Source organism: Hyperolius riggenbachi, chromosome 3 (genome assembly GCF_040937935.1).
Source record: "Hyperolius riggenbachi isolate aHypRig1 chromosome 3, aHypRig1.pri, whole genome shotgun sequence".
NCBI classification, from domain to species: domain Eukaryota; kingdom Metazoa; phylum Chordata; class Amphibia; order Anura; family Hyperoliidae; genus Hyperolius; species Hyperolius riggenbachi.
The window spans coordinates 269,954,063-269,975,864 of NC_090648.1; the positions used below are offsets into that span (position 1 = coordinate 269,954,063).

At 43.6% G+C, this 21,802-nt stretch overlaps 1 protein-coding gene across 3 annotated transcripts in view; it reads left to right on the top strand.

Moving 5' to 3' along the window:
* LOC137563631 (TBC1 domain family member 22A-like) overlaps positions 1-21,802 on the top strand; it is a 403,951-nt gene that overhangs the window by 75,548 nt on the left and 306,601 nt on the right. The window lies entirely within an intron of this gene.

The following is a 21,802-nucleotide window of genomic DNA, read 5'->3' on the forward strand; positions in this document are numbered from 1 at the left end:
ATCACAAGCCACAATCCCTTGGTTTGGTTAGCCACTGTGGTGGTGACCGTGACCTGAGCCTCAATCACTTATCCTTAGTAAAGGTTAAGGAAGGTGGAGGACAGAAGTAATTCAGGGCAGACCAAGTTCAATACCAGCACTTTGAATATAGTAGGTAGCAGAACCAAGTGAGGGCTGAAATGCCACGGATGTGGTGGCATACTGAGCTGTCAGAAGAGAGCAACTGGATTTCTGCTGGAATGCTTAATGAATGTCATTGCACATATGATATACATGCTTGTGCCAGTGTATCTGTTAGCAAGTCAGAACCATATATTACCATGTACACTTTGTTAAACAAAGTGCATGTGTGAGCTTTAGCTGTACCAACCTGCAGTGCAGTCACCGGCCCATGTGCAGCCAAGACTCCGCTGACTTTCATGCATTAATAATTTAAAATTAATATTTTGTGAAATCTCATAGAAGATGGTGCTTCAACTGAATTTCAAGAAGTGGATAAGTCAATTATCTTCTATGCTTCAGGTTTTTATTTGCATATAAAATGTATTTACCATTTTTTGTACACACACACACACACACACACACACACACACACACACACACACACACACACACACACACACACACACACACACACACACACACACACACACACACACACACACACACACACACACACACACACCTCATTTTGGATAGCTCGCCATTACTTAACAGGCATGAAGGTCATTCACACACTGTATGTGAAGTGTTTCATTCTTTGTCTGAACTGAGCAGCATTTCTTTTTCCATCTCCTTATTTTATATGTAATTTTTTTAAGCCATTGACATTAGCATCCTTTCTGTGTGAAGGAAGAGCCGTTTTGTATTTTGGATAACTGTGAATGAAAATACAGCACACAAGCGTTTAGAAATACAGGTCTATTTAAATGCAACAAGCCATCAGGAACCCATTATGATATAAATTGTTACAGAGCATCCACATTTGAATATAAAAGAAAATCTTGCTTTCAGTGTATTGAGATATATGTAAAATACAAACTTTAGACTACGCTTTCAAATCATTTCTTAAAGCTTATACTTGGTCCATTTTTCAGTGGCATAACTTATGTATTATTGTAATGCTTGCACTTGTACATCTGGCTGCTAAACAGTGTACAGATTTAAAGAAAAAGGATGGTGTGATTAATTTTTATGTTGCACAGTCATCTACTAAAGCACGTCTTGACACTGCTGAATACATTTGGATAAAAGTTGCAAGAGACATGGGGAGAAAATTCTACCCTGAAAAATGTGAATTATAGAGATGATATAAGCTTTGCAGGTCTTGATTAATGTGCTATATAGTAGATCCAAATGAATTAAAAAAAAGAAAGTCAAAATGGTTTTGTGATATTCAAAGCACCAGTAAAAATACAGTGTACTGTAACCAATAAATATAAATTGTACCTGTATGTAGAACACTCATTTAAAGTTTGGACAGGGAGTACATATCCTAGAAAGAAAAATGGTAACGTAACACTGCAGCTTAGTTCCAAGATCTTAGAGCAGACCACAGTAATTTTCCATGGCAGTGACCTTGGCTGGCCCAATGATGGACTGTGCTGGTCATGAAAGACCCATACAAGGGAGCAGCATCACCCATCTAATGACCAATAACTTGCTACCCCACAACATAGAAAGTCCCATCAGCCTTAACTGCCACCAAGCCACCAAACTGCAGGACCGTATTGGCTGGTACGAAAGTAAAGCTCTGAAGGGTGTCGAGAACCACACCAGTGGATGAAGAACAAAGTTCATCACAGATAGAATAGTCGCTCAAGACGCAGAACAGTCAACCTACAGACCACCTGGATTGAATACAGTAAAGCCAGAGACTCAATGCCCCATCTCTAGTTGTGAATGCTTATTACTATACAAAGTCAACAGGACTCTAAAGGTGACGACTAATGATCCAATCTTTTTCATCAAATTTTACCAAATCTATGTAATATAAGGGTAAACTGAGTGAATACACTGAATTGATAATTTAGGCAGTACCGTATAATACATAGAAATGGTAAGGTTGGATGAAAAAGATTGGATCGTTAGTGGCCACCTTTAGAGCATTTTTCAAGTAGTCAATTACCAAGGGGTGAGCAGCACAAACCAAAATTTACTGCAATTTTTTTTGCAAAGTATGCAAGCAGCAATGGAGATCCCCAATCTCCACAGAAAAATATATAATAAATGCAGAGGGGCTGCAGCACACAACAGGAAACAGTGACAGGGGCTCTTGGTTACGCTTTAACGCGCTTAAGCTCACCAACTGCGCCAAGGTGTCCCCAATCTGGTGAGTCCTACTTTACCATGCAAATTGCCAGTTTTTATAAGCAGTCTAGTGGGAACTAATCTAAGAACCCAGAGTCAACTAAATGGGAGAAAAGGAAATTAAAAACACCTCACCTTTCACTCGCTACCAGATGAACTCTCTGAACATGTGCTATGCACTAATTTATATGCTTAAAGGGACTCCTAGCAGTGCAGAAAGTATGGAAAGATGCATATCATTTTAAAGCTCTCTTTCTCCTCTTTCCAATGATATATAAACCACCGCCCTACTCCTTTTAGTTTTTGCTATTTTTGCAATTGAAATTGCCGCGGCCGCGATTTCCATCCCAAAAATAGAGAAAACGAAAAGGCGTAGGGTGACGATTTAGGTGTCGCCAGAAAGAGGAGAAAGAGAGCTTTAAAATGATATCCATCTTTCCATAGTTACTTGTATTACACAGGACGACACTTTCCCCAGTGTCAGCAGCTCCATTCAGCAGAATAGAGCTGCTGACTTTAGGAAAAAGTCGCCCTGTGTAATACAATGTAACTATGGAAAGATGCATATCATTTTAAAGCTCTCTTTCTCCTCTTTCTGGCGACACCTAAATCGTCGCCCTACGCCTTTTAGTTTTCTCTATTTTTGGGATGGAAATCGCGGCCGCGTCAATTTCAATTGCAAAAATAGCGAAAACTAAAAGGCGTAGGGCGGCGGTTTATATATCATTGGAAAGAGGAGAAAGAGAGTTTTAAAATGATATGCATCTTTCCATAGTTTCTGCACTGCTCGGAGTCCCTTTAACTGTGCTAGAGGTAGGCGTGGCTATGCAGGCTCACAGGGGAAAACGTAGTCAATGTGATGGCAGAAAACACAAATGGAAGTTATTTGAATACAGCCAAGTGACCATCGAATGTGACCTATACCAAGGTGATGCATTGACCCTGCTTCTGGTCCTGCATAAGCTTTAACCTTTTGCTAATCGCAAGGACTGAATATGGATACCAACTTCACAGCCATTGTTTCTACATGAATAACTTCAAGAGGTATTTAAAGAGAAAACAAGACATTGGCCATTGTCCAGTTCACTTTTGCGATAATTTTTCATGTTATAAAAAAATAACTTTTCACCACTTCGCAATGGAAAAAGTACTATAGATAGGTAAAATCAAACTCATGGAGCATTTTCTTGCATGGTGGTAGCTTTAAAGGTTTTTTATTGGTAAGATTTGAAAATACCTCCTTGAAGAATACTCAAGAGAAAAGTTAAAAGGGGCCATAAACTATTGGATCAATTTGACATGGATTTGCAGTGCGGATACTGGAATGTCATACAGACTGTGAAAATGCGCTGCTGCGGGAAAAGAGAAAGCAAAATTTGGTGAGTTTTAGCAAGCTCCCTGAATAAAATAATTGAAACATTCAGGAATATGTAAGTGAGATGGTGTGCAAAACGGAGCCATTGAGATAATGCCAGCAGCTGATATACAGTAGCAGTAAAAAGTACCGTGTATATACTCGCATATAAGCCGAGGTACCCACTTTTCCCCCATAAACTAGGAAAAAGTGATTGACTCCCATATAAGCCCCCCCCCCCCCCCCCCCCCCCCAGTATAGCCTCAGGATTAATAACCAGATGTGCCCCCAATATGAGGCATCCCAATACCTAGTAAAAAAAAAAAAGTCAGATGTGCTCCCAGTATGAGACATCCCCCCTCCCCAAAGTCAAATAGGCCCCCAGTATGGAGCAGAGGATCTCCCCATAGCCAGATGTGCATCCATGTCTCTGCTAATTGCCCCTCACATCTCCTTCGCTCCCAGCCTCTTCTTGACACAAATCCTGCTGACAACCAGGACATTGCCCAAGACAAATCTTCCACACCCTGGAGTCTGGACTCTCAAATGTTGCTAACTAAAGTGCATTTCCCTATGATGGCAGATGATGAGTCTCAATAGACATAGGACAAATCAGTAAGGTGAAGCTGGACTCACCAGGGCACTAAAGTACTTCCCACAGGATCTGCAAAGCTGCAAGCAGGGAATATAACATTTCCTTGTAAACTAAACACAGCCCATTCTGCAATGAATACTTTGCTTCCATCTCCTCTGCACGTCTGATCTCCATGTGCACTTTACAGCTGACTTCCTGACTGCTGCCATCTACTGGGCATGTGCTGAAGACAGCAAAGCATGTAGGGAGATGTAGTTTCTTGAAGCCCGACATTTACTTGTAACTTTGACTGTCATTACCCTGCTCCCTCCACACACGCTGAAGCCTGGAAATGTACAGTTGCTTCTTGTATTCTCAATGCTGCATCCTCCGTGGCAATGCTGTGCTATTATGTGCCGATAGATGTGTTTATGTGACAGGCGGCCACACGCTGTGTTATTATGCCCGGATCTGTATACTGTGGCTGCAGCTCACTATCAGAGCTTCATGATAACGAGCTGCAGCCATGGCAGTATACAGATCCGGGCATAATAACAGCGTGTGGTGGCTGCCTGTCACATAAACACATCTATTGGCACATAACAGCACAGCATTGCCATGGAGGATGCAGCATTGAGAATACAAGAAGACACTGAACATTTCCCGGCTTCAGCATGTCGGGAGGGAGGGGAGTAAAAACTGAAAGTTACAGCAAAAGGATTCTTGCTCTCTGCAATGCTGCACGGCTCTCGGGAACATCAGTCTGTTTACTGCTGTGCTAACGCTGCTACGGGCATGGGAAGGACAGACAGTGGGGGCACAGCCAGCTGACTCGCATAGAAGCCGAGGGGTGGACTTTTCAGCACATTTTTTGTGCTGAAAAATTCGGCTTCTATGCGAGTATATACGGTATGTGAACCCTTTAGAATTATATGGATTTCTCCACAAATTGGTCATAAAATGTGATCTGATCTTCATCTAAGTCACAACAATAAACGAACACAATGGGCCATATGCAATTCACCTTTTCACCTGAGTTTTCTCCTAGGAGATCATTTTTCATCTTCACATTAAAATACCTTTCCAGCACTTTTCAACTAAAAAAGTACCAAAAAGTAAGTGAAAAAGGACTAATAAAATTATTTTGAGCATTTTATTGCTTTCTGATGGCTTAAAATGCATTCTATTGACAAATGTAAAAATATCACTTAGGAGAAAACTCATGAGAAAAAGTTAATTGCATATGGGCCAATCTGCTTAACGTAATACCACACAAATAGTTAAAGGGTTCTATGTTTTTATTAAATACGCCATGTAAACATTCACAGTGCAGGTGGAAAAAGGTATGTGAACTCTTGGATTTAATAACTGGTTGAACCTACTTTGGCAGCAATAACTTCAACCAAACGTTTCCTGTAGTTGCAGATCAGACGTGCACAATGGTCAGGGGTGATTTTTGACCATTTCTCTTTACAGAAGTGTTTTAAATTCAGCATTATTCTTGGGATGTCTGGGGTAAATCGCTTTCTTGAGGTCATGCCACAACATCTCAATCGGGATGAGGTCAGGACTCTGATTGGGCCACTCGAGAAGCCGTATTTTCTTCTGTTTAAAGTGAACCTAAAGCCACGGGAAAAAAATGAGATGAACTCACCTGGGGCTTCCCTCCGCCCCCTGCAGCCGATCGGTGCCCCCGCCGTGCCTCCGCGATGCTTCGGCACCCGCCGGCGAACACTTCCGGTTTGGCCGTCACCGGCCGACAGGCATGGGAACGCGAGTGATTGTTCGCGTTCCCAGCCTGTATATCGCCCCCTATGCTGCTATTGCGGCCTCCTGACCTCCTCGGTGACGGCCAAACCGGAAGTGTTCGCCGGCGGGTGCCGAAGCATCGCAGAGGCACGGCGAGGGCACCGATCGGCTGCAGGGGGCTGAGGGAAGCCCCAGGTGAGTTCATCTCATTTTTTTTCCCGTGGCTTTAGGTTCACTTTAAGCCAATCTGTTGTTGATTTACTTCTATGCTTTGGGTCGTTACCCTGTTGCAACACCCATCTTCTGCTGAGCTTCAGCTTGTGGACAGATGGCCTAAAGTTGTCCTACAAAATGTCTTGATAAGCTTGGGAAATCGTTTTTGTCTAAGCCTCTTAAGGACCGTAGGCTTAAACCCCCCTTGTAACCAGGCTATTTTTTACAATTCAGTGCCCCGCAGCTTTAAGGGGTCGCTACAGAGCACTACAACATTGGCACACTAATTATCTCCCCCCCTTTTTAGCCCACCAATAGAGATTTATGTTGTTGGGCGCTGATAGCTGCTGCAGGCTGCTTTTTTTTTTTTTTTTTTTTTTTATTATTTGTTGTTTTTTTTAAAAATACATTTGTGTTTTTTTTTTGTTTTTTTTAACTACACCCCTCCCTCCCCCCCACTAGCCAATCCTAGCGATCAGCTCTCATAGACATCTGCCTATGCGAGCCAATCGCTCTTTGTGCCTCTCAAGGGGACAGCCGAGCATCATGGCTGTCCCCAGTACAGCGCTGTACAATGTAACAGTCTCCTAGAAGCGATCGCCGCTGGGAGACTGATGGCAGAGCGTTGGTGCGCACGATCTCCTGCAAAACGCCACCAGGACTGCACACAATTGGCGTTGGGCTATCCTGGGGCTGCCGCCGCATCCCCGCCGATTGGCGTGGATCGGTCTTTAAGGAGTTGAAGGACAACTGAAGTGAGAGGTATACGGAGGCTGCCATATTTATTTCCTTTTTAAACAATACCAGTTGCCTGGCAGCCCTGTTAGTCTATTTGGCTGCAGTGGTGTCTGAATAACACCATAAACCAGCATGCAGCTAATCTTGTCAGATCTGACAATAATGTCAAACACCTGATCTCCTGCATGCTTGCTCAAGGTCTGTGGCTAAAAATATTAAAAGCAGAGGGTCAGCAGGATAACCAGGCAGCTGGTATTGTTTACAAATAAATAACTATGGCAGCCCCCAAATCCCTCTTGTTACAGTTGTCCTTTAAATGATAGCAATCCGTCCAGGCCCTGACGCAGTGTAGCAGCCCCAAACCATGATGCCCCCACCACCATACTTCACAAGTTGGGATGAAGTTTTGATGCAGGTGTGCTGTGCCTCATTTTCTCCTCACATAGTGTTGTGTGTTTCTTCCAAACAACTAAAAGTTTGTTTCATCTGTTCACAGAATGTTTTGCCAGTGCTGCTGTGGAACATCCAGGTTCTCTTTTGCAAACTTTAAATGTGCAGCAATGTTTTTTTTGTTTTTTTTTGGACAGTGGCTTTCTCTGTTGTATCCTTCCATGAACTCCATTCTTTTATAGTGTTCTAAGTATCATAGATTTGCTAACAGAGATGTTAGCATATGCCATAGACTTTTGCAGACACTCTAGGATGATTCTTCACCTCATTGAGCATTCTGAGCTGTGCTCTTGCAGTCATTTTTACAAGAAAGGCTACTCCTAGGGAGAGTAGCACAAGTGCTGAACTTTCTCCATCTATAGATAATTTGTCTTACCGTGGATTGATGAACAGCAAGGCTTTTGGAGATACTTTTATAACCCTTTCCAGGTTTATGCAAGTCATAATGCTTAATCATGGGTCTTCTGAGAGGCATCATTCAATCAGGGAATTCTTGGGAAAAGCAAACCCAAAACTGGTGTGTGTTTTTATAGGGCAGGGCAGCTGTAACCAACACCTCAAATCTCATCTCATTGATTGGACTCCAGCTGGCTAACACCTCACTCCAATTAGCTTTTGGAGATGTCATTAGTCTAGGGGTTCACATACTTTTTCCACCTGCACTGTGAATGTTTACATGGTGTGTTCAATAAAAACATGGAAACATTTAATTATGTGTGTGATATTAGTTTAAACAGACTGTGATTGTCTATTGTTGTGACTTAGATGAAGATCAGATCACATTTTATGACCAATTTGGCAGAAACCCAAGGGCTCACATACTTTTTACTGCTACTGTATATTGAAGATCTAGCATAGAAAGTGCTTTGTCATGACAAGGCCTGCATGGCATGTACCAATGACATATTGCTGGAAAAGTTTAAACCTAGATCCTTCTCTGATTGATTGAAATCTGATCAGAGAGGGATGTATCCCTACCACACACTGCAAAGAGATTTTTAATAGATTTAAGCTTGTAATCTATTAATCCATGGGACCACTGCGACAGGGCCGGCTGATGCCCCCCCCCCCCCCCCATTTCTTCTGCCAAATAGGGCAATGCAAAGTTCTTGCAGCAAAGCACACTCCCCCATTCACCTTCTGTCTCCATCCAGGCGTGGCTGGATAGTGTACTGGTTAAGGGCACCACCTTTGACATGGGAGACCAGGTTTTGAATCTTGGCTAGGATCAGTACCTATTCAGTAAGGAGTTCAATGCAATACTTCCTTACACTGCAGAGTGGCCTCTTGAGCGCGTCCCAGTGGCTGCAGCTCTTGAACGCTTTGAGTCCGACAGGAGAAAAGCGCTATGCAAATGTTCCTAGTACAAATGATTATCAACAGATTATCACTGCTGGGGAGCCTGTTCTCTGGCCAACATCTGAGCACCCGCTACACTCAGAAGCAGGTGTGTACCAATCCATGTCAATGCATATGCTGTCCAAAAAAGTGGTCATGTATGTGCCACAATAGACAAACTCAAACACAGTGGAGAATGGGCCCATAATAATTAAATGAACAAGCAGAAAGTTTTGGACTCATTTGTTTAGTTGCATTATGGTTACCTAGTTTATAAGACTTTCTGGAAAAACAAATGCTGATTTAGTTCATATTAATTAAGAAATCCTGAATAGTCAAAGTGTTTACAAACTTTTAAGCACCTCCGTAAGCAACAGATGTTTTGTAAAACAACCCTTTTGTGTGCTGTGTAAGATGTTCTGTACAGTTCTAAACTTTGTATTTAACACATGGGATCAGAGGAAAGGGGAGGTAACACTCACACTAATATTAGCAAACTAGGGTTGTAAAGGGTAGGGATGCTAATCAAAAGAACAATTTCCTTTAAAAATCTAATTAGTGCGAGATACTAAGCTAAATATCACAGATGTGAGTACATTAATATGACCTACCAATGGTCTCACTGTTTTCAATTTTTGAAGGTGTCAGAATTAATTCTGTATTACTAATGATGCTACACAGATTGGCCAACAGAGACAGGCTTGCCGTGTGTGCTGTCAGAAGCCATAATTTAACTTGTTCTGATGGACACTAAAAATTACCACACTGAGTTGTTAAAATGAGATCATTTAAGTAAAGCTAATTAATGTTCTGACTATACACATAGTGTGGGTGCAGCTGCTTTCTCCAATCTTTCCTTTAAAGGGTTTCACAGTGTCTGGTGTCATTTTGTGAAAGTCGCTGAAGGATTATCAGTTACAAGCAAACGTGTTACCTCAAGGTTAAAAAATAGTACTAATTGGGGAGGAAATATATATAGTGTTTTGTGCATATCAATATTGACTAGTGTTTTTTAGAAGAAAAAAAAATATTTCAACCCTGGCGTGGTATTGAGGTATAGATTTCTATAATTTTGCATGTTTGCGTAGGTATTAGAGTTATTTTAAGTTTTGACTGTTTGATAAAAAATTACCATTTCATTGACACTTGTTTCTTTTAAACTGCTGTGCAGCATTCTGCAAAGTTAAATAGTTTTATTTAATTGCTACTTGTCCAGCTTTAATGGACTATAGTGTAGGAACTGAGTAATGTAATTGGACACAGTGAACCACAGAATTGTCTATTTTTATACTGTTACTAAATGCAATGATTTAAAGCCCTTAGGCTATAGCGAAGCAGGTTGAGAAGATTAGTTAAGGTGCTTTGATAAGGCTTGGCACTGTTAGAGGCTTTTCAGTATATCCAGCTTGTAGCTAGCATTCAAAGACCTTCTAGTTGTGTGTACAGTGCTGAAGGATAAGGTGGTATGGATACTGCCTTGTTACTTGTTCGAAGAGGATGGCTTGTTTATTGCACTGCTTTTTAAAGAAATACACAGCAAGCAACTGATTGCAAGTGGGGGATTATTGTGTGTGTGTGTATGTGTGTGTGTTTGCCTGAAATTCTGAAAGCAGACTCAAAATACTGTCTGAATTAAACAAATAAATGTATTATTGGTACCCAAAAAGATGCAACGCGTTTCGCAGGCACAGCCTGCTTCATCAGGCAATAAGATAGGGGGCAAACAGGAGCTCGTCAGTAGCATGAATAGCGCCTCTGTGACTAATGTAGCTCAAGAATGTGTTTATTATTATTATTTATGTATATAGCGTTGACATCTTCTGTAGTGATGTACAGAGTGTATTGTCATGTCTCATAACACCTTCAGAGGGGCTCATAATCTAATCCACGTGTAGTGCATCGGTGCCCAATAGGTTGATCACAATCTACCTGTCCCAGCATCACAGCAAATTTTGCTGCCGGCAGCCTTAGTTCACGGCCGTCGCTGCTCGCAGCTAATCAGGGAAGGGATAGGGAGGGGAGGGGAGGTGCGCTGAAGGGGAGGGCCTCTCTTCTTCCCATCTCTTCCCTGATTGGCCGCGAGCAACGCTGGCAGCAGAATGTGATGGGATGCGGCCATGTTTGTCATCCACGCCGCCTGCCAGACCGAACGCCCGCTCTCTTGGCTGCCGGCTCACTCGTCCGCCCTCCATGAAGGAGGAGCCGCAGACACCACCACTGAAGCTGGAGGAAGGTAAGTGATTATTACTGTGCACCTATACTTAGCTACCTGTACTGGGCACCTATACTTGGCTACCTGTACTGGGCACCTATACTTAACTACCTGTACTGGGCACCTATACTTAACTACCTGTACTGGGCACCTATAGTTAGCTACCTGTACTGGGCACCTATAATTAGCTACTTGTACTGGGCACCTATATTTAGCTACCTGCACTGGGCACCTATACCTAGCTACCTGTACTGGACACCTATACTTAGCTACCTGTACTGGGCACCTATACTTAGCTACCTGTACTGGGCACCTATAGTTAGCTACCTGTACTGGGCACCTATAATTAGCTACTTGTCCTGGGCACCTATATTTAGCTACCTGCACTGGGCACCTATACTTAGCTACCTGTACTGGGCACCGATACTTAGTTACCTGTACTGGTAGATCTCTTGGTTGTGGCAAATTTCCAAGTAGCTTGCGAGCCAAAAAAGTGTGGGCACCCCTGGTGTAGTGTATGTATCGTAGTCTAGGGTCAATTTAGGGGGACTTTCCCCATGGAATTGACCTCTGGCCTCGGTCTGTCGTCATTCCTAGTTAATGGGGGAAATTTTCATTATTTTGTTATTTAGCTAGTTGAACCGCTGCGTGATCTCTATGCAATGTTCTTTAGATTCTATATTTCAGTGAATTGTATTGGTATCTTTTTATATGGAGTGTGCATTATGGTTTAATGCACCTGACTGGTGCTCTCTGCGGTCAGATCTTGCTGCTCTGCAGAAATGTGGCCTCTCCTACCCCCTCCCTTGGGCCGGCGTGTGGGGGGAGCGGGGCTTGGTGGGCGCGCTATTGACACCATCGTGTCTGCCCGCCCCCCACTCGATTGGCCTGTGGGTGGGGGTGGACGCCACTCTGGGACTCTGAACTCACCACTTGGAAACAGTAAGAGCTTGATTGGGCAACAAAGGTGGCAATCAAGCTGCCTGTTTGGTGCATAAACCTTTTCCACTACTGGCAATTGCTTGCACTGCATATGTGTGCTTCACAAACTGATGTTCACTACACAGATTATACTGGACTTGCTTACGCTTTTGCCTTGTGCATGTTGACCGCTTAGCTGATACAGTGGCTAGATCTATGCTTTTGTGTTTTGTTTACTTCATACAGTGTACTGGACCAAAGTCATTGCTACAAAGCATTGTCCATTGCTAAAATGAACTGACACGGTGAGGTTTGCTGAGTACGCCTGTTTCGCAAAGACCAGTGTCAAACTATAATATTGCTTTAATGCACTCACTTCTGGAACCTGTTTGTGATCATTGTGTTCAAACACATCGAGGAGCTTACCTGTGGTTGGGGGTCGAGGCCATATGACACTTAATATCTCTCATATCCTTGCAGCCAATTCTAGAGACAAAGTTTAGTGTAACATTAAATTAAACTTCATTTCTTCATATAAACTCTTTTTTGATAAATATGTTTGGCTGCGCAGCCTTTGAGACATTCATTTGCACATGAGCTATTGCTCATGGGAGGAAACCGGAGTGCCCAGAGGATACCCACACAGACACGCAGATAATATACAAACTCCATGCAGATAGTGCCCTGGCTAGGATTTGAACAGTCAAGGTGAGAGTGCTGACCACTAGGTCACCGTGCTGCCCAGCAGTGCAGGGCTTGCAGTTTGATTAACCACTTGAGGACCGTGGGCTTTACCCCCCTTAAGGACCAGCCACTTTTTTTCCGTTCAGACCACTGCAGATTTCACGGTTTATTGCTCGCTCATACAACCTACCACCTAAATGAATTTTGGCTTCTTTTCTTGTCACTAATAAAGCTTTCTTTTGGTGCTATTTGATTGCTCCTGCGATTTTTACTTTTTATTATATTCATCAAAAAAGACATGAATTTTGGCAAAAAAATGATTTTTTTTAACTTTCTGTGCTGACATTTTTCAAATAAAGTAAAATTTCTGTATACATGCAGCACGAAAAATGTGGACAAACATGTTTTTTGTTAAAAAAAAACCCATTCAGTGTATATTTATTGGTTTGGGTAAAAGTTATAGCGTTTTACAAACTATGGTGCAAAAAGTGAATTTTCCCATTTTCAAGCATCTATGACTTTTCTGACCACCTGACATGTTTCATGAGGGGCTAGAATTCCAGGATAGTATAAATACCCCCCAAATGACCCCATTTTGGAAAGAAGACATCCCAAAGTATTCACTGAGAGGCTTAGTGAGTTCATAGAAGATATTAATTTTTGTCACAAGTAAGCGGAAAATGACACTTTGTGACAAAAAAAAAAAGTTTCCATTTCTTCTAACTTGCGACAAAAAAAAATGAAATCTGCCACGGACTCACCATGCCCCTCTCTGAATACCTTGAAGTGTCTACTTTCCAAAATGGGGTCATTTATGGGGTGTGTTTACTGTCCTCGCATTTTGGGGGGTGCTAATTTGTAAGCACCCCTGTAAAGCCTAAAGGTGCTCATTGGACTTTGGGCCCCTTAGCGCAGTTAGGCTGCAAAAAAGTGCCACACGTGGTATTGCTGTACTCAGGAGAAGTAGTATAATGTGTTTTGGGGTGTATTTTTACACATACCCATGCTGGGTGGGAGAAATATCTCTGTAAATGACAATTTTTTAATTTTTTTTACACACAATTGTCCATTTACAGAGAACTTTCTCCCACTCAGCATGGGTATGTGTAAAAATACACCCCAAAACACATTATACTACTTCTCCTGAGTACGGCGATACCACGTGTGGCACTTTTTTGCACCCTAACTGCGCTAAGGGGCCCAAAGTCCAATGAGTACCTTTAGGATTTCACAGGTCATTTTGAGAAATTTCGTTTCAAGACTACTCCTCACGGTTTAGGGCCCCTAAAATGCCAGGACAGTATAGGAACCCCACAAATGACCCCATTTTAGAAAGAAGACACCCCAAGGTATTCCGTTAGGAGTACGGTGAGTTAATAGAAGATTTTATTTTTTGTCACAAGTTAGCGGAAAATGACACTTTGTGAAAAAAACCAATAAAAATCAATTTCCGCTAACTTGTGACAAAAAATAAAATCTTCTATGAACTCACCGTACTACTAACAGAATACCTTGGGGTGTCTTCTTTCTAAAATGGAGTCATTTGTGGGGTTCCTATAATGTCCTGGCATTTTAGGGGCCCTAAACCGTGAGAAGTAGTCTTGAAACAAAATTTCTCAAAATGACCTGTGAAATCCTAAAGGTACTCATTGGACTTTGGGCCCCTTAGCGTACTGAGGGTGTAAAAAAGTGTCACATGTGGTACCGCCGTACTCAGGAGAAGTAGTATAATGTGTTTTGGGGTGTATTTTTACACATACCCATGCTAAGTGGGAGAAATATCTCTGTAAATGACAATTGTTTGATTTTTTTTTTACACACAATTGTCCATTTACATTGAAATTTCTCCCACCCAGCATGGGTATGTGTAAAAATACACCCCAAAACACATTATACTACTTTTCCTGAGTACGGCGGTACCACATGTGTGACACTTTTTTGCAGCCTAGGTGCGCTAAGGGGCCCAACGTCCTATTCGCAGGTCATTTTGAGGCATTTGTCTTCTAGACTACTCCTCGCGGTTTAGGGCCCCTAAAATGCCAGGGCAGTATAGGAACCCCACAAGTGACCCCATTTTAGAAAGAAGACACCCCAAGGTATTCCGTTAGGAGTACGGTGAGTTAATAGAAGATTTTATTTTTTGTCACAAGTTAGCGGAAAATGACACTTTGTGAAAAAAACCAATAAAAATCAATTTCCGCTAACTTTTGACAAAAAATAAAATCTTCTATGAACTAGTCATACACCTAACAGAATACCTTGGGGTGTCTTTTTTTCTAAAATGGGGTCACTTGTGGGGTTCCTATACCGACCTGGCATTTTACGGGCCCAAAACCGTGAGTAGTCTGGAAACCAAATGTCTCAAAATGACTGTTCAGGGGTATAAGCATCTGCAAATTTTGATGACAGGTGGTGTATGAGGGGGCGAATTTTGTGGAACCGGTCATAAGCAGGGTGGCCTTTTAGATGACAGGTAGTATTGGGCCTGATCTGATGGATAGGAGTGCTAGGGGGGTGACAGGAGGTTATTGATGGGTGTCTCAGGGGGTGGTTAGAGGGGAAAATGGATGCAATCAATGCACTGGGGAGGTGATCGGAAGGGGGTCTGAGGGGGATCTGAGGGTTTGGCCGAGTGATCAGGAGCCCACACGGGGCAAATTAGGGCCTGATCTGATGGGTAGGTGTGCTAGGGGGTGACAGGAGGTGATTGATGGGTGTCTCAAGGTGTGATTTAGAGGGGGGAATAGATGCAAGCAATGCACTGGCGAGGTGATCAGGGCTGGGGTCTGAGGGCATTCTGAGGGTGTGGACGGGTGATTGAGTGCCCTAGGGGCAGATAGGGGTCTAATCTGATAGGTAGCAGTGACAGGGGGTGATTGATGGGTAATTAGTGGGTGTTTAGGGTAGAGAACAGATGTAAACACTGCACTTGGGAGGTTATCGGACGTCGGATCTGCGGGCGATCTATTGGTGTGGGTGGGTGATCAGATTGCCCGCAAGGGGCAGGTTAGGGGCTGATTGATGGGTGGCAGTGACAGCGGGTGATTGATGGGTGGCAGTGACAGGGGGTGATTGATGGGTGGCAGTGACAGGCGGTGATTGATGGGTGGCAGTGACAGGGGGTGATTGATGGGTGATTGATAGGTGATTGACAGGTGATCAGTGGGTTATTACAGGGGAGAACAGATGTAAATATTGCACTGGCGAATTGATAAGGGGGGTCTGAGGGCAATCTGAGCATGTAGGCGGGTGATTGGGTGCCCGCAAGGGGCAGATTAGGGTCAGATCTGATGGGTAACAGTGACAGGTGGTGATAGGGGGTGATTGATGGGTGATTGATGGGTAATTAGTGGGTGTTTAGAGGAGAGAATAGATGTAAACACTGCGCTTGGGTGGTGATCTGATGTCGGATCTGCGGGCGATCTATTGGTGTGGGTGGGTGATCAGTTTGCCCGCAAGGGGCAGGTTAGGGGCTGATTGATGGGTGGCAGTGACAGGGGGTGATTGACAGGTGATCAGTGGGTTATTACAGGGAAGGACAGATGTAAATATTGCCCTGGCGAATTGATAAGGAGGGGGGGTCTGAGGGCAATCTGAGCGTGTAGGCGGGTGATTGGGTGCCCGCAAGGGGCAGATTAGGGTCTGATCTGATGGGTAACAGTGACAGGTGGTGATAGGGGGTGATTGATAGGTAATTAGTGGGTGTTTAGAGGAGAGAAAAGATGTAAACACTGCACTTGGGTGGTGATCTGATGTCGGATCTGCGGGCGATCTATTGGTGTGGGTGGGTGATCAGATTGCCCGCAAGGGGCAGGTTAGGGGCTGATTGATGAGTGGCAGTGACAGGGGGTGATTGATGGGTGATTGACAGGTGATCAGGGGGGATAGATGCATACAGTACATGGGGGGGGGTCTGGGGAGAATCTAAGGGGTGGGGGGTGATCAGGAGGGAGCAGGGGGCAGGGGGGGGATTAAAAAAAATAGCGTTGACAGATAGTGACAGGGAGTGATTGATGAGTGATTAGGGGGGTGATTGGGTGCAAACAGGGGTCTGTGGGGTGGGCAGGGGGGGGTCTGATGGGTGCTGTGGGCGATCTGGGGCGGGGGGCGGGGAAATCGGTGTGCTTGGTGCAGACTAGGGTGGCTGCAGCCTGCCCTGGTGGTCCCTCGGACACTGGGACCACCAGGGCAGGAGGCAGCCTGTATAATACACTTTGTAAATAATACAAAGTGTATTATACACTTTGTATGCGGCGATCGTCGGGTTAACATCCCGCCGGCGCTTCCGTATGGCCGGCGGGATGTTGCGGTGGGTGAGCGGAGGCGGAGGATCGCGTCACGGATGACGCGATCGCTCCGCCCATGCTACTACAAGGACCGCCGCCATTTGTCAGTACGGCGGTCCTTGCGGGGTCCACTTCCCGGCCGCCAATTGTCAATACGGCGGTCGGGAAGTGGTTAAACATTGCCAATACCGTCTTTCCCGAATATATGACACTGTCTTATATTGACGTATTTTTTTTTGGGGGGGGGGGGGGAATGTGCTAGGGCTTATTTTCAAGGGGGGAGGGGCTCACTCTCAGGAGAGGGGTAGATGCTTTTAGTGTATGGAGAGGTGTGTGGTCTCTTACCGCACCTCCTTTGTGGCTGCATCAACCTCCGTTCCTTGTAATTGCTCTGGTGACCGGCTTAGTATTGAAGCGGTTCGGGGCGCACTTTCACCCTCATACTGTTGCTGTATGCAAGGTTGGCTCTGCGCGCACGCTCACCTCTTGTCATGATCAATGTGCACCCGGCTGATGCATCTCAGGCGCACATTGATAATGATGGCACATTGATAATGATGAGAGGGGAGCACAGGCGCAGAGCCAACCTTGCATACAGCGTTAGCGTGAGGGTAAAAGGGCGCCTCGAACAGCTTCAATACTATGCTGGTCACCAGAGCAATTACAAGGAATGGAGGGGGAAGCAGCCACAAGGGAGGTGCGGTAAGAGACCACACACCTCCCCTACACACAAAGCATCCTATTTAAAGCGTAATATAACCCTGCATTTCAACTTTGCTCTAAAACATTATTTACAGTATATTATATGCAACCAGCATTTTTTTTTTTACTAGACCAGCATTGGAATGGTTACACAGGGCTTTAAAGTCCCTGGAGATTTTTGCAGACGCATCCGAACTTGAGTTAGATACTCATATGCGTCCCAAACTAGAACACAGCACTTTTAGACATAGGTGAACAGGGTTTTTCCTTAAGCCAGGGGTTCTTCTTTAGTGTTAGCAGTTAGCAGCTGGCAATCATAGAACACAGCTGAAGTGACAGTCACACACTGGTTACTGACAGGTAGCCATGCAGATCAAGAAGGGAAGGACTCTGTGCTTCAACTAAGTTTCCACATTCGGATTGCTACAGCAATGCTGATGTCACATCAGATGTCTTTGCTACTTTTGGTTATAATTGGAAGTCAGGTATGGATAGGTATGTATGGGAGAGAGACAGGTTCTTGTAGTGTAACAATTTGTGAAAACATTGGGACAGATGAGCGAGAACAATGACGTTTGCCACTCTGAAATTTTAACAAAAATCAACCATTTCATTTGTCAAGATGCACATGGTGAGTTCAGTTACTTGGTCTGTATAATGACATGTCTGTACACAGTTTCGCTTCTTCCTAGGGGATGCTTATGACCTTTGGAGACTGCTTGCTCACCAGGTTTCCTAGTAAAACATATAGCTAGTATAAAAGGAATGCATTAAATTTCATCTGACGTTTTTTCACACTTAAAGTAGCAGCTAAGGAAGCAATAAGCATCTGTTTTTTCCCGTGTAATCTCCAGAGCAGCATGAGCTTTTGAATTTTTAATGGACTTTAATTAATTCTGCTGGTGTCTTGTACTACTCCATCATGAAGTTCTCTGAAAGGCAGAACCTTTACATTTGTATATTTAATGTTGTGTCTATATGTACTTGAGTTTATGGCTGATTATTTCAAGGAAGCTTCTGCACTTACAAGGCCAGAAGGAGTAGTATATTACTGGCAAGTGTCAGTGTTGCTGGGCAGAATAGTTTAGTTCTGGAAATAGGTGTTCTGGATTGGAGAAGGGGTGCTTAAGTTGATTATCTTTTTTTTTTTTTTATTTTTTTTTTTCTGTCTCTCTCTCTCTCTCTCTCTCTCTCTCTTTGATGGACCGTTAGTGACATGAATTATTCGGTGTACTCCATAAAGCTATGGCCTAAAATGTCAGCACTATATAAATGCATAATAATAACCATAATAATTTGATTGTGTTGAAGAGTGTATTGGGCTCCAGTCTTCAATCACCCTAGAACTGGTCTTCAGTGAGCCGTAAACCAGAGCTTTATGTGAAAAAGATTTACGTTTGTTGTCTATTGCATCCTATCCCCTTGCTGTGCCAACTTATCTTTATCTGTGGAGTGGCAATGCATCTGCTGTGCTCTTAAACATACAGCAGTGCTTTGTGCGCTGCAATGGATGCATGTGCAATGGATGCATTGCTGTTACATTGAATAGCACAAGATCACCATGGACCGTGAGGCAAAGTTACCTAAGGTAATCAGAGGTATGTTAGTGCTGAATCCACATACCTCTGTGCATTGCCTATTAATCTACTCATTCCCTCCCGCTCACCGTAATCCCTACTTGAAATATCTGACATTTGGCTAAAATCACATTCTCACACAGGAAGACGCATGCTTTCCACAGTGTTCCCTCCTATCTCCCTCCCATTCCCTCCTCTTTCTCGCCAAATGCATTACAGATAAACATTTAGTTATTTGTGTGGTATTACCATAGACCGTATTGGTAAATATATGCAATGTGTAACCACACCCAATTTATTTATTGCCACACCCACTTTTTGCTGCCTGTCAGGGGCCCGCAATTGGTATTTTGCACAGGGGCCCGCAGCTGGCTGTGTCCGCCACTGCATCACTTATGTCCACTCACTATACAGTAACATTTTTGCTGTATGTTTTCAAAGATATTTTTACATTTCTTGCAGGAAATTGCTTGGCTTAATGCAACAGGTAATAGACACTGTCCATGGTGCTGAAGTCAAGTACAGTTGTCAAATACAATGCTTGCTCGAACGTATTGTTGTGGGTATGCTTATCGTGGTAATTATGCTGCATCAGCTAATGCTAAAAGGCTTTAAAAGCTAGCAATAAATTGGAAGCAACAAAAGAGTTACCATTAGTTTAATTCACACTTACAGTATCTGAAATAACAACTGACCTATTTAGATGCTGAAATTTCCCTCTTCATTCCACGATGACCTTGATTACATTTTTGTTATTACAGAAATATTGAAACTAAAGGTGATTACCTCATGAAAATCCTGTTTTTCTGTCTAATGCAGTTTCGTTTGGCTAAAGCTACATAGAGACTTTAGATTTTTCTCAGCTGAAATAACTTCTGATCATTTCAGCTGGAAATATAAGGCAGAGTTTACACTTCAGCCCACGGAAAAACTAGTTGAGAACGGCTGACTGTTAGCAATAGGGAATCCACATGTCATATGCGAAGAAAAGCAGCAGTGCCTCCTTTTATTTGCTGCTGCAGGAACATGCACTTTGCTCCCACTGCACTGTGATTGTGCATTAGGAAACATCATGTGCTGTACACAATTTTAAGCAAATTTGACTCCTGCCTAAAGTGTTTTGACAGGTATCCTCCAATGTTGCCAGCTCTGCCTTTAGCTCTCTGCCAAGACTGATTACCTCACCCTGGCCCATATGCGATTCACGGTTTCTCCTGAGAGTTTTCTCCTAGGAGATACATTTCCCTCTTCTTTTTAAAATGTCTGAATATTATTTCGAGGATTTTCTTGTGTGCTGGTGGTTTAATTTGTATTATAATGATAAGGTGTGAACATATCACCTAGGGGCATACTCAGGAGAAAAAGTGAATTGCATATGAACTCCAATGTCTCTGTTCCTGCTGAAATGTCTAGTGGAGTTTTCAGTGGCATGTTAATTGCATATCTGGAAGCAGGAAATTTGGGCACCGGAGAGACATGTACGTTTGGGCACTGCTATAGACACTCATACCAATATCATTTATAGCAGAAAATGTGGGTGCCAAAGGCGTCTTATAAATAGCGGGTGCCGGGGTAGCTATAAACGGAATTGGTATGGGTACCTATAGAGGCATCTGATAATCTGATAATTAGTAGCATTCCAGTGTTCTCCTCAGAATTTTTTTTCCAGCCAGGTGGTATGAAAAAGCAGCTGGGTGGGGAAGGTCATCCTAGTTGCCACTAGGTGGGTTATCGCTGCTGCGTCCTCCCCCCCCCCCCCCCCCCTAAAATTGACAGGCTAGGCTCCGCACTGGCACCTCTTAAATGGATACTTAACTGAAAAAAAATTAGGCAAGTTACTTACCTGGGGCTTCTTCTAGCCCCCTAAAGTCCTCCTGCTGCCCTCATCGCCATTCCACACTGCTCTGTTCCTTAGCCTCGCACCTCCTCGATCATCCTGCTGTGGCTGGGAGCACTTTGCTGGTCCACAGTAGCAATTTTTAGTTACCCCGAAGTTCAGAATGCTACCAATCACGGGAACGTGGTGGAGGAGGCAAATGGCACGTCATGGCCACGCATGCAGTGTTCAGAGGGGAATAACAGAGGAACAAAGCAGCAGCGCAGAATGACTGCAAGGGATAAGAACAACTTAAGAGGCTGGAAGAAGCCCCAGGTAAGTAGCTGGTCGTTGTCTTTTAACAGGTAAAGTGTCCTTTAAAGTTCGAACTACCCTTCTGCTGATTTGACAATGAAACTAGCATTTTTTCTTATAGACATGGGTGGTCCTAGTGTGGAAAACAGGATTTAAGGCTTGATAAGCAGACAGCTTATCAATATCCTGCTATGGCACCAGATATCCACTCTTACACCACCCATGTATATAGGAAACATGGAAAAACAATCTTGTTAGCTTCATTTTAAAACCTGGCTGCTGGTTGTAATGACAATCAGATACAAGGGATATTGCTGGGTATATGGCTGTCAAGGGGCCAGGTTGCCTCACTAATCACTCTGTGTCTCTGCCTGCTTTTGCCCTTTAAGAGTCCGTGGCTGTCAGTACACTGTCTTACTTTCCTCACTGCCCCTCAGACCAGTCTAGTCTGGCAAGAATCAGAGGCCAGGGGACACAGTCACATTACAGGATAATCAGGGGGGTGAAAGGGTTGAGCATCTTAAAGTTCTATCTGGCAGGGGCTGAGTTAGATGCCCCCTTCC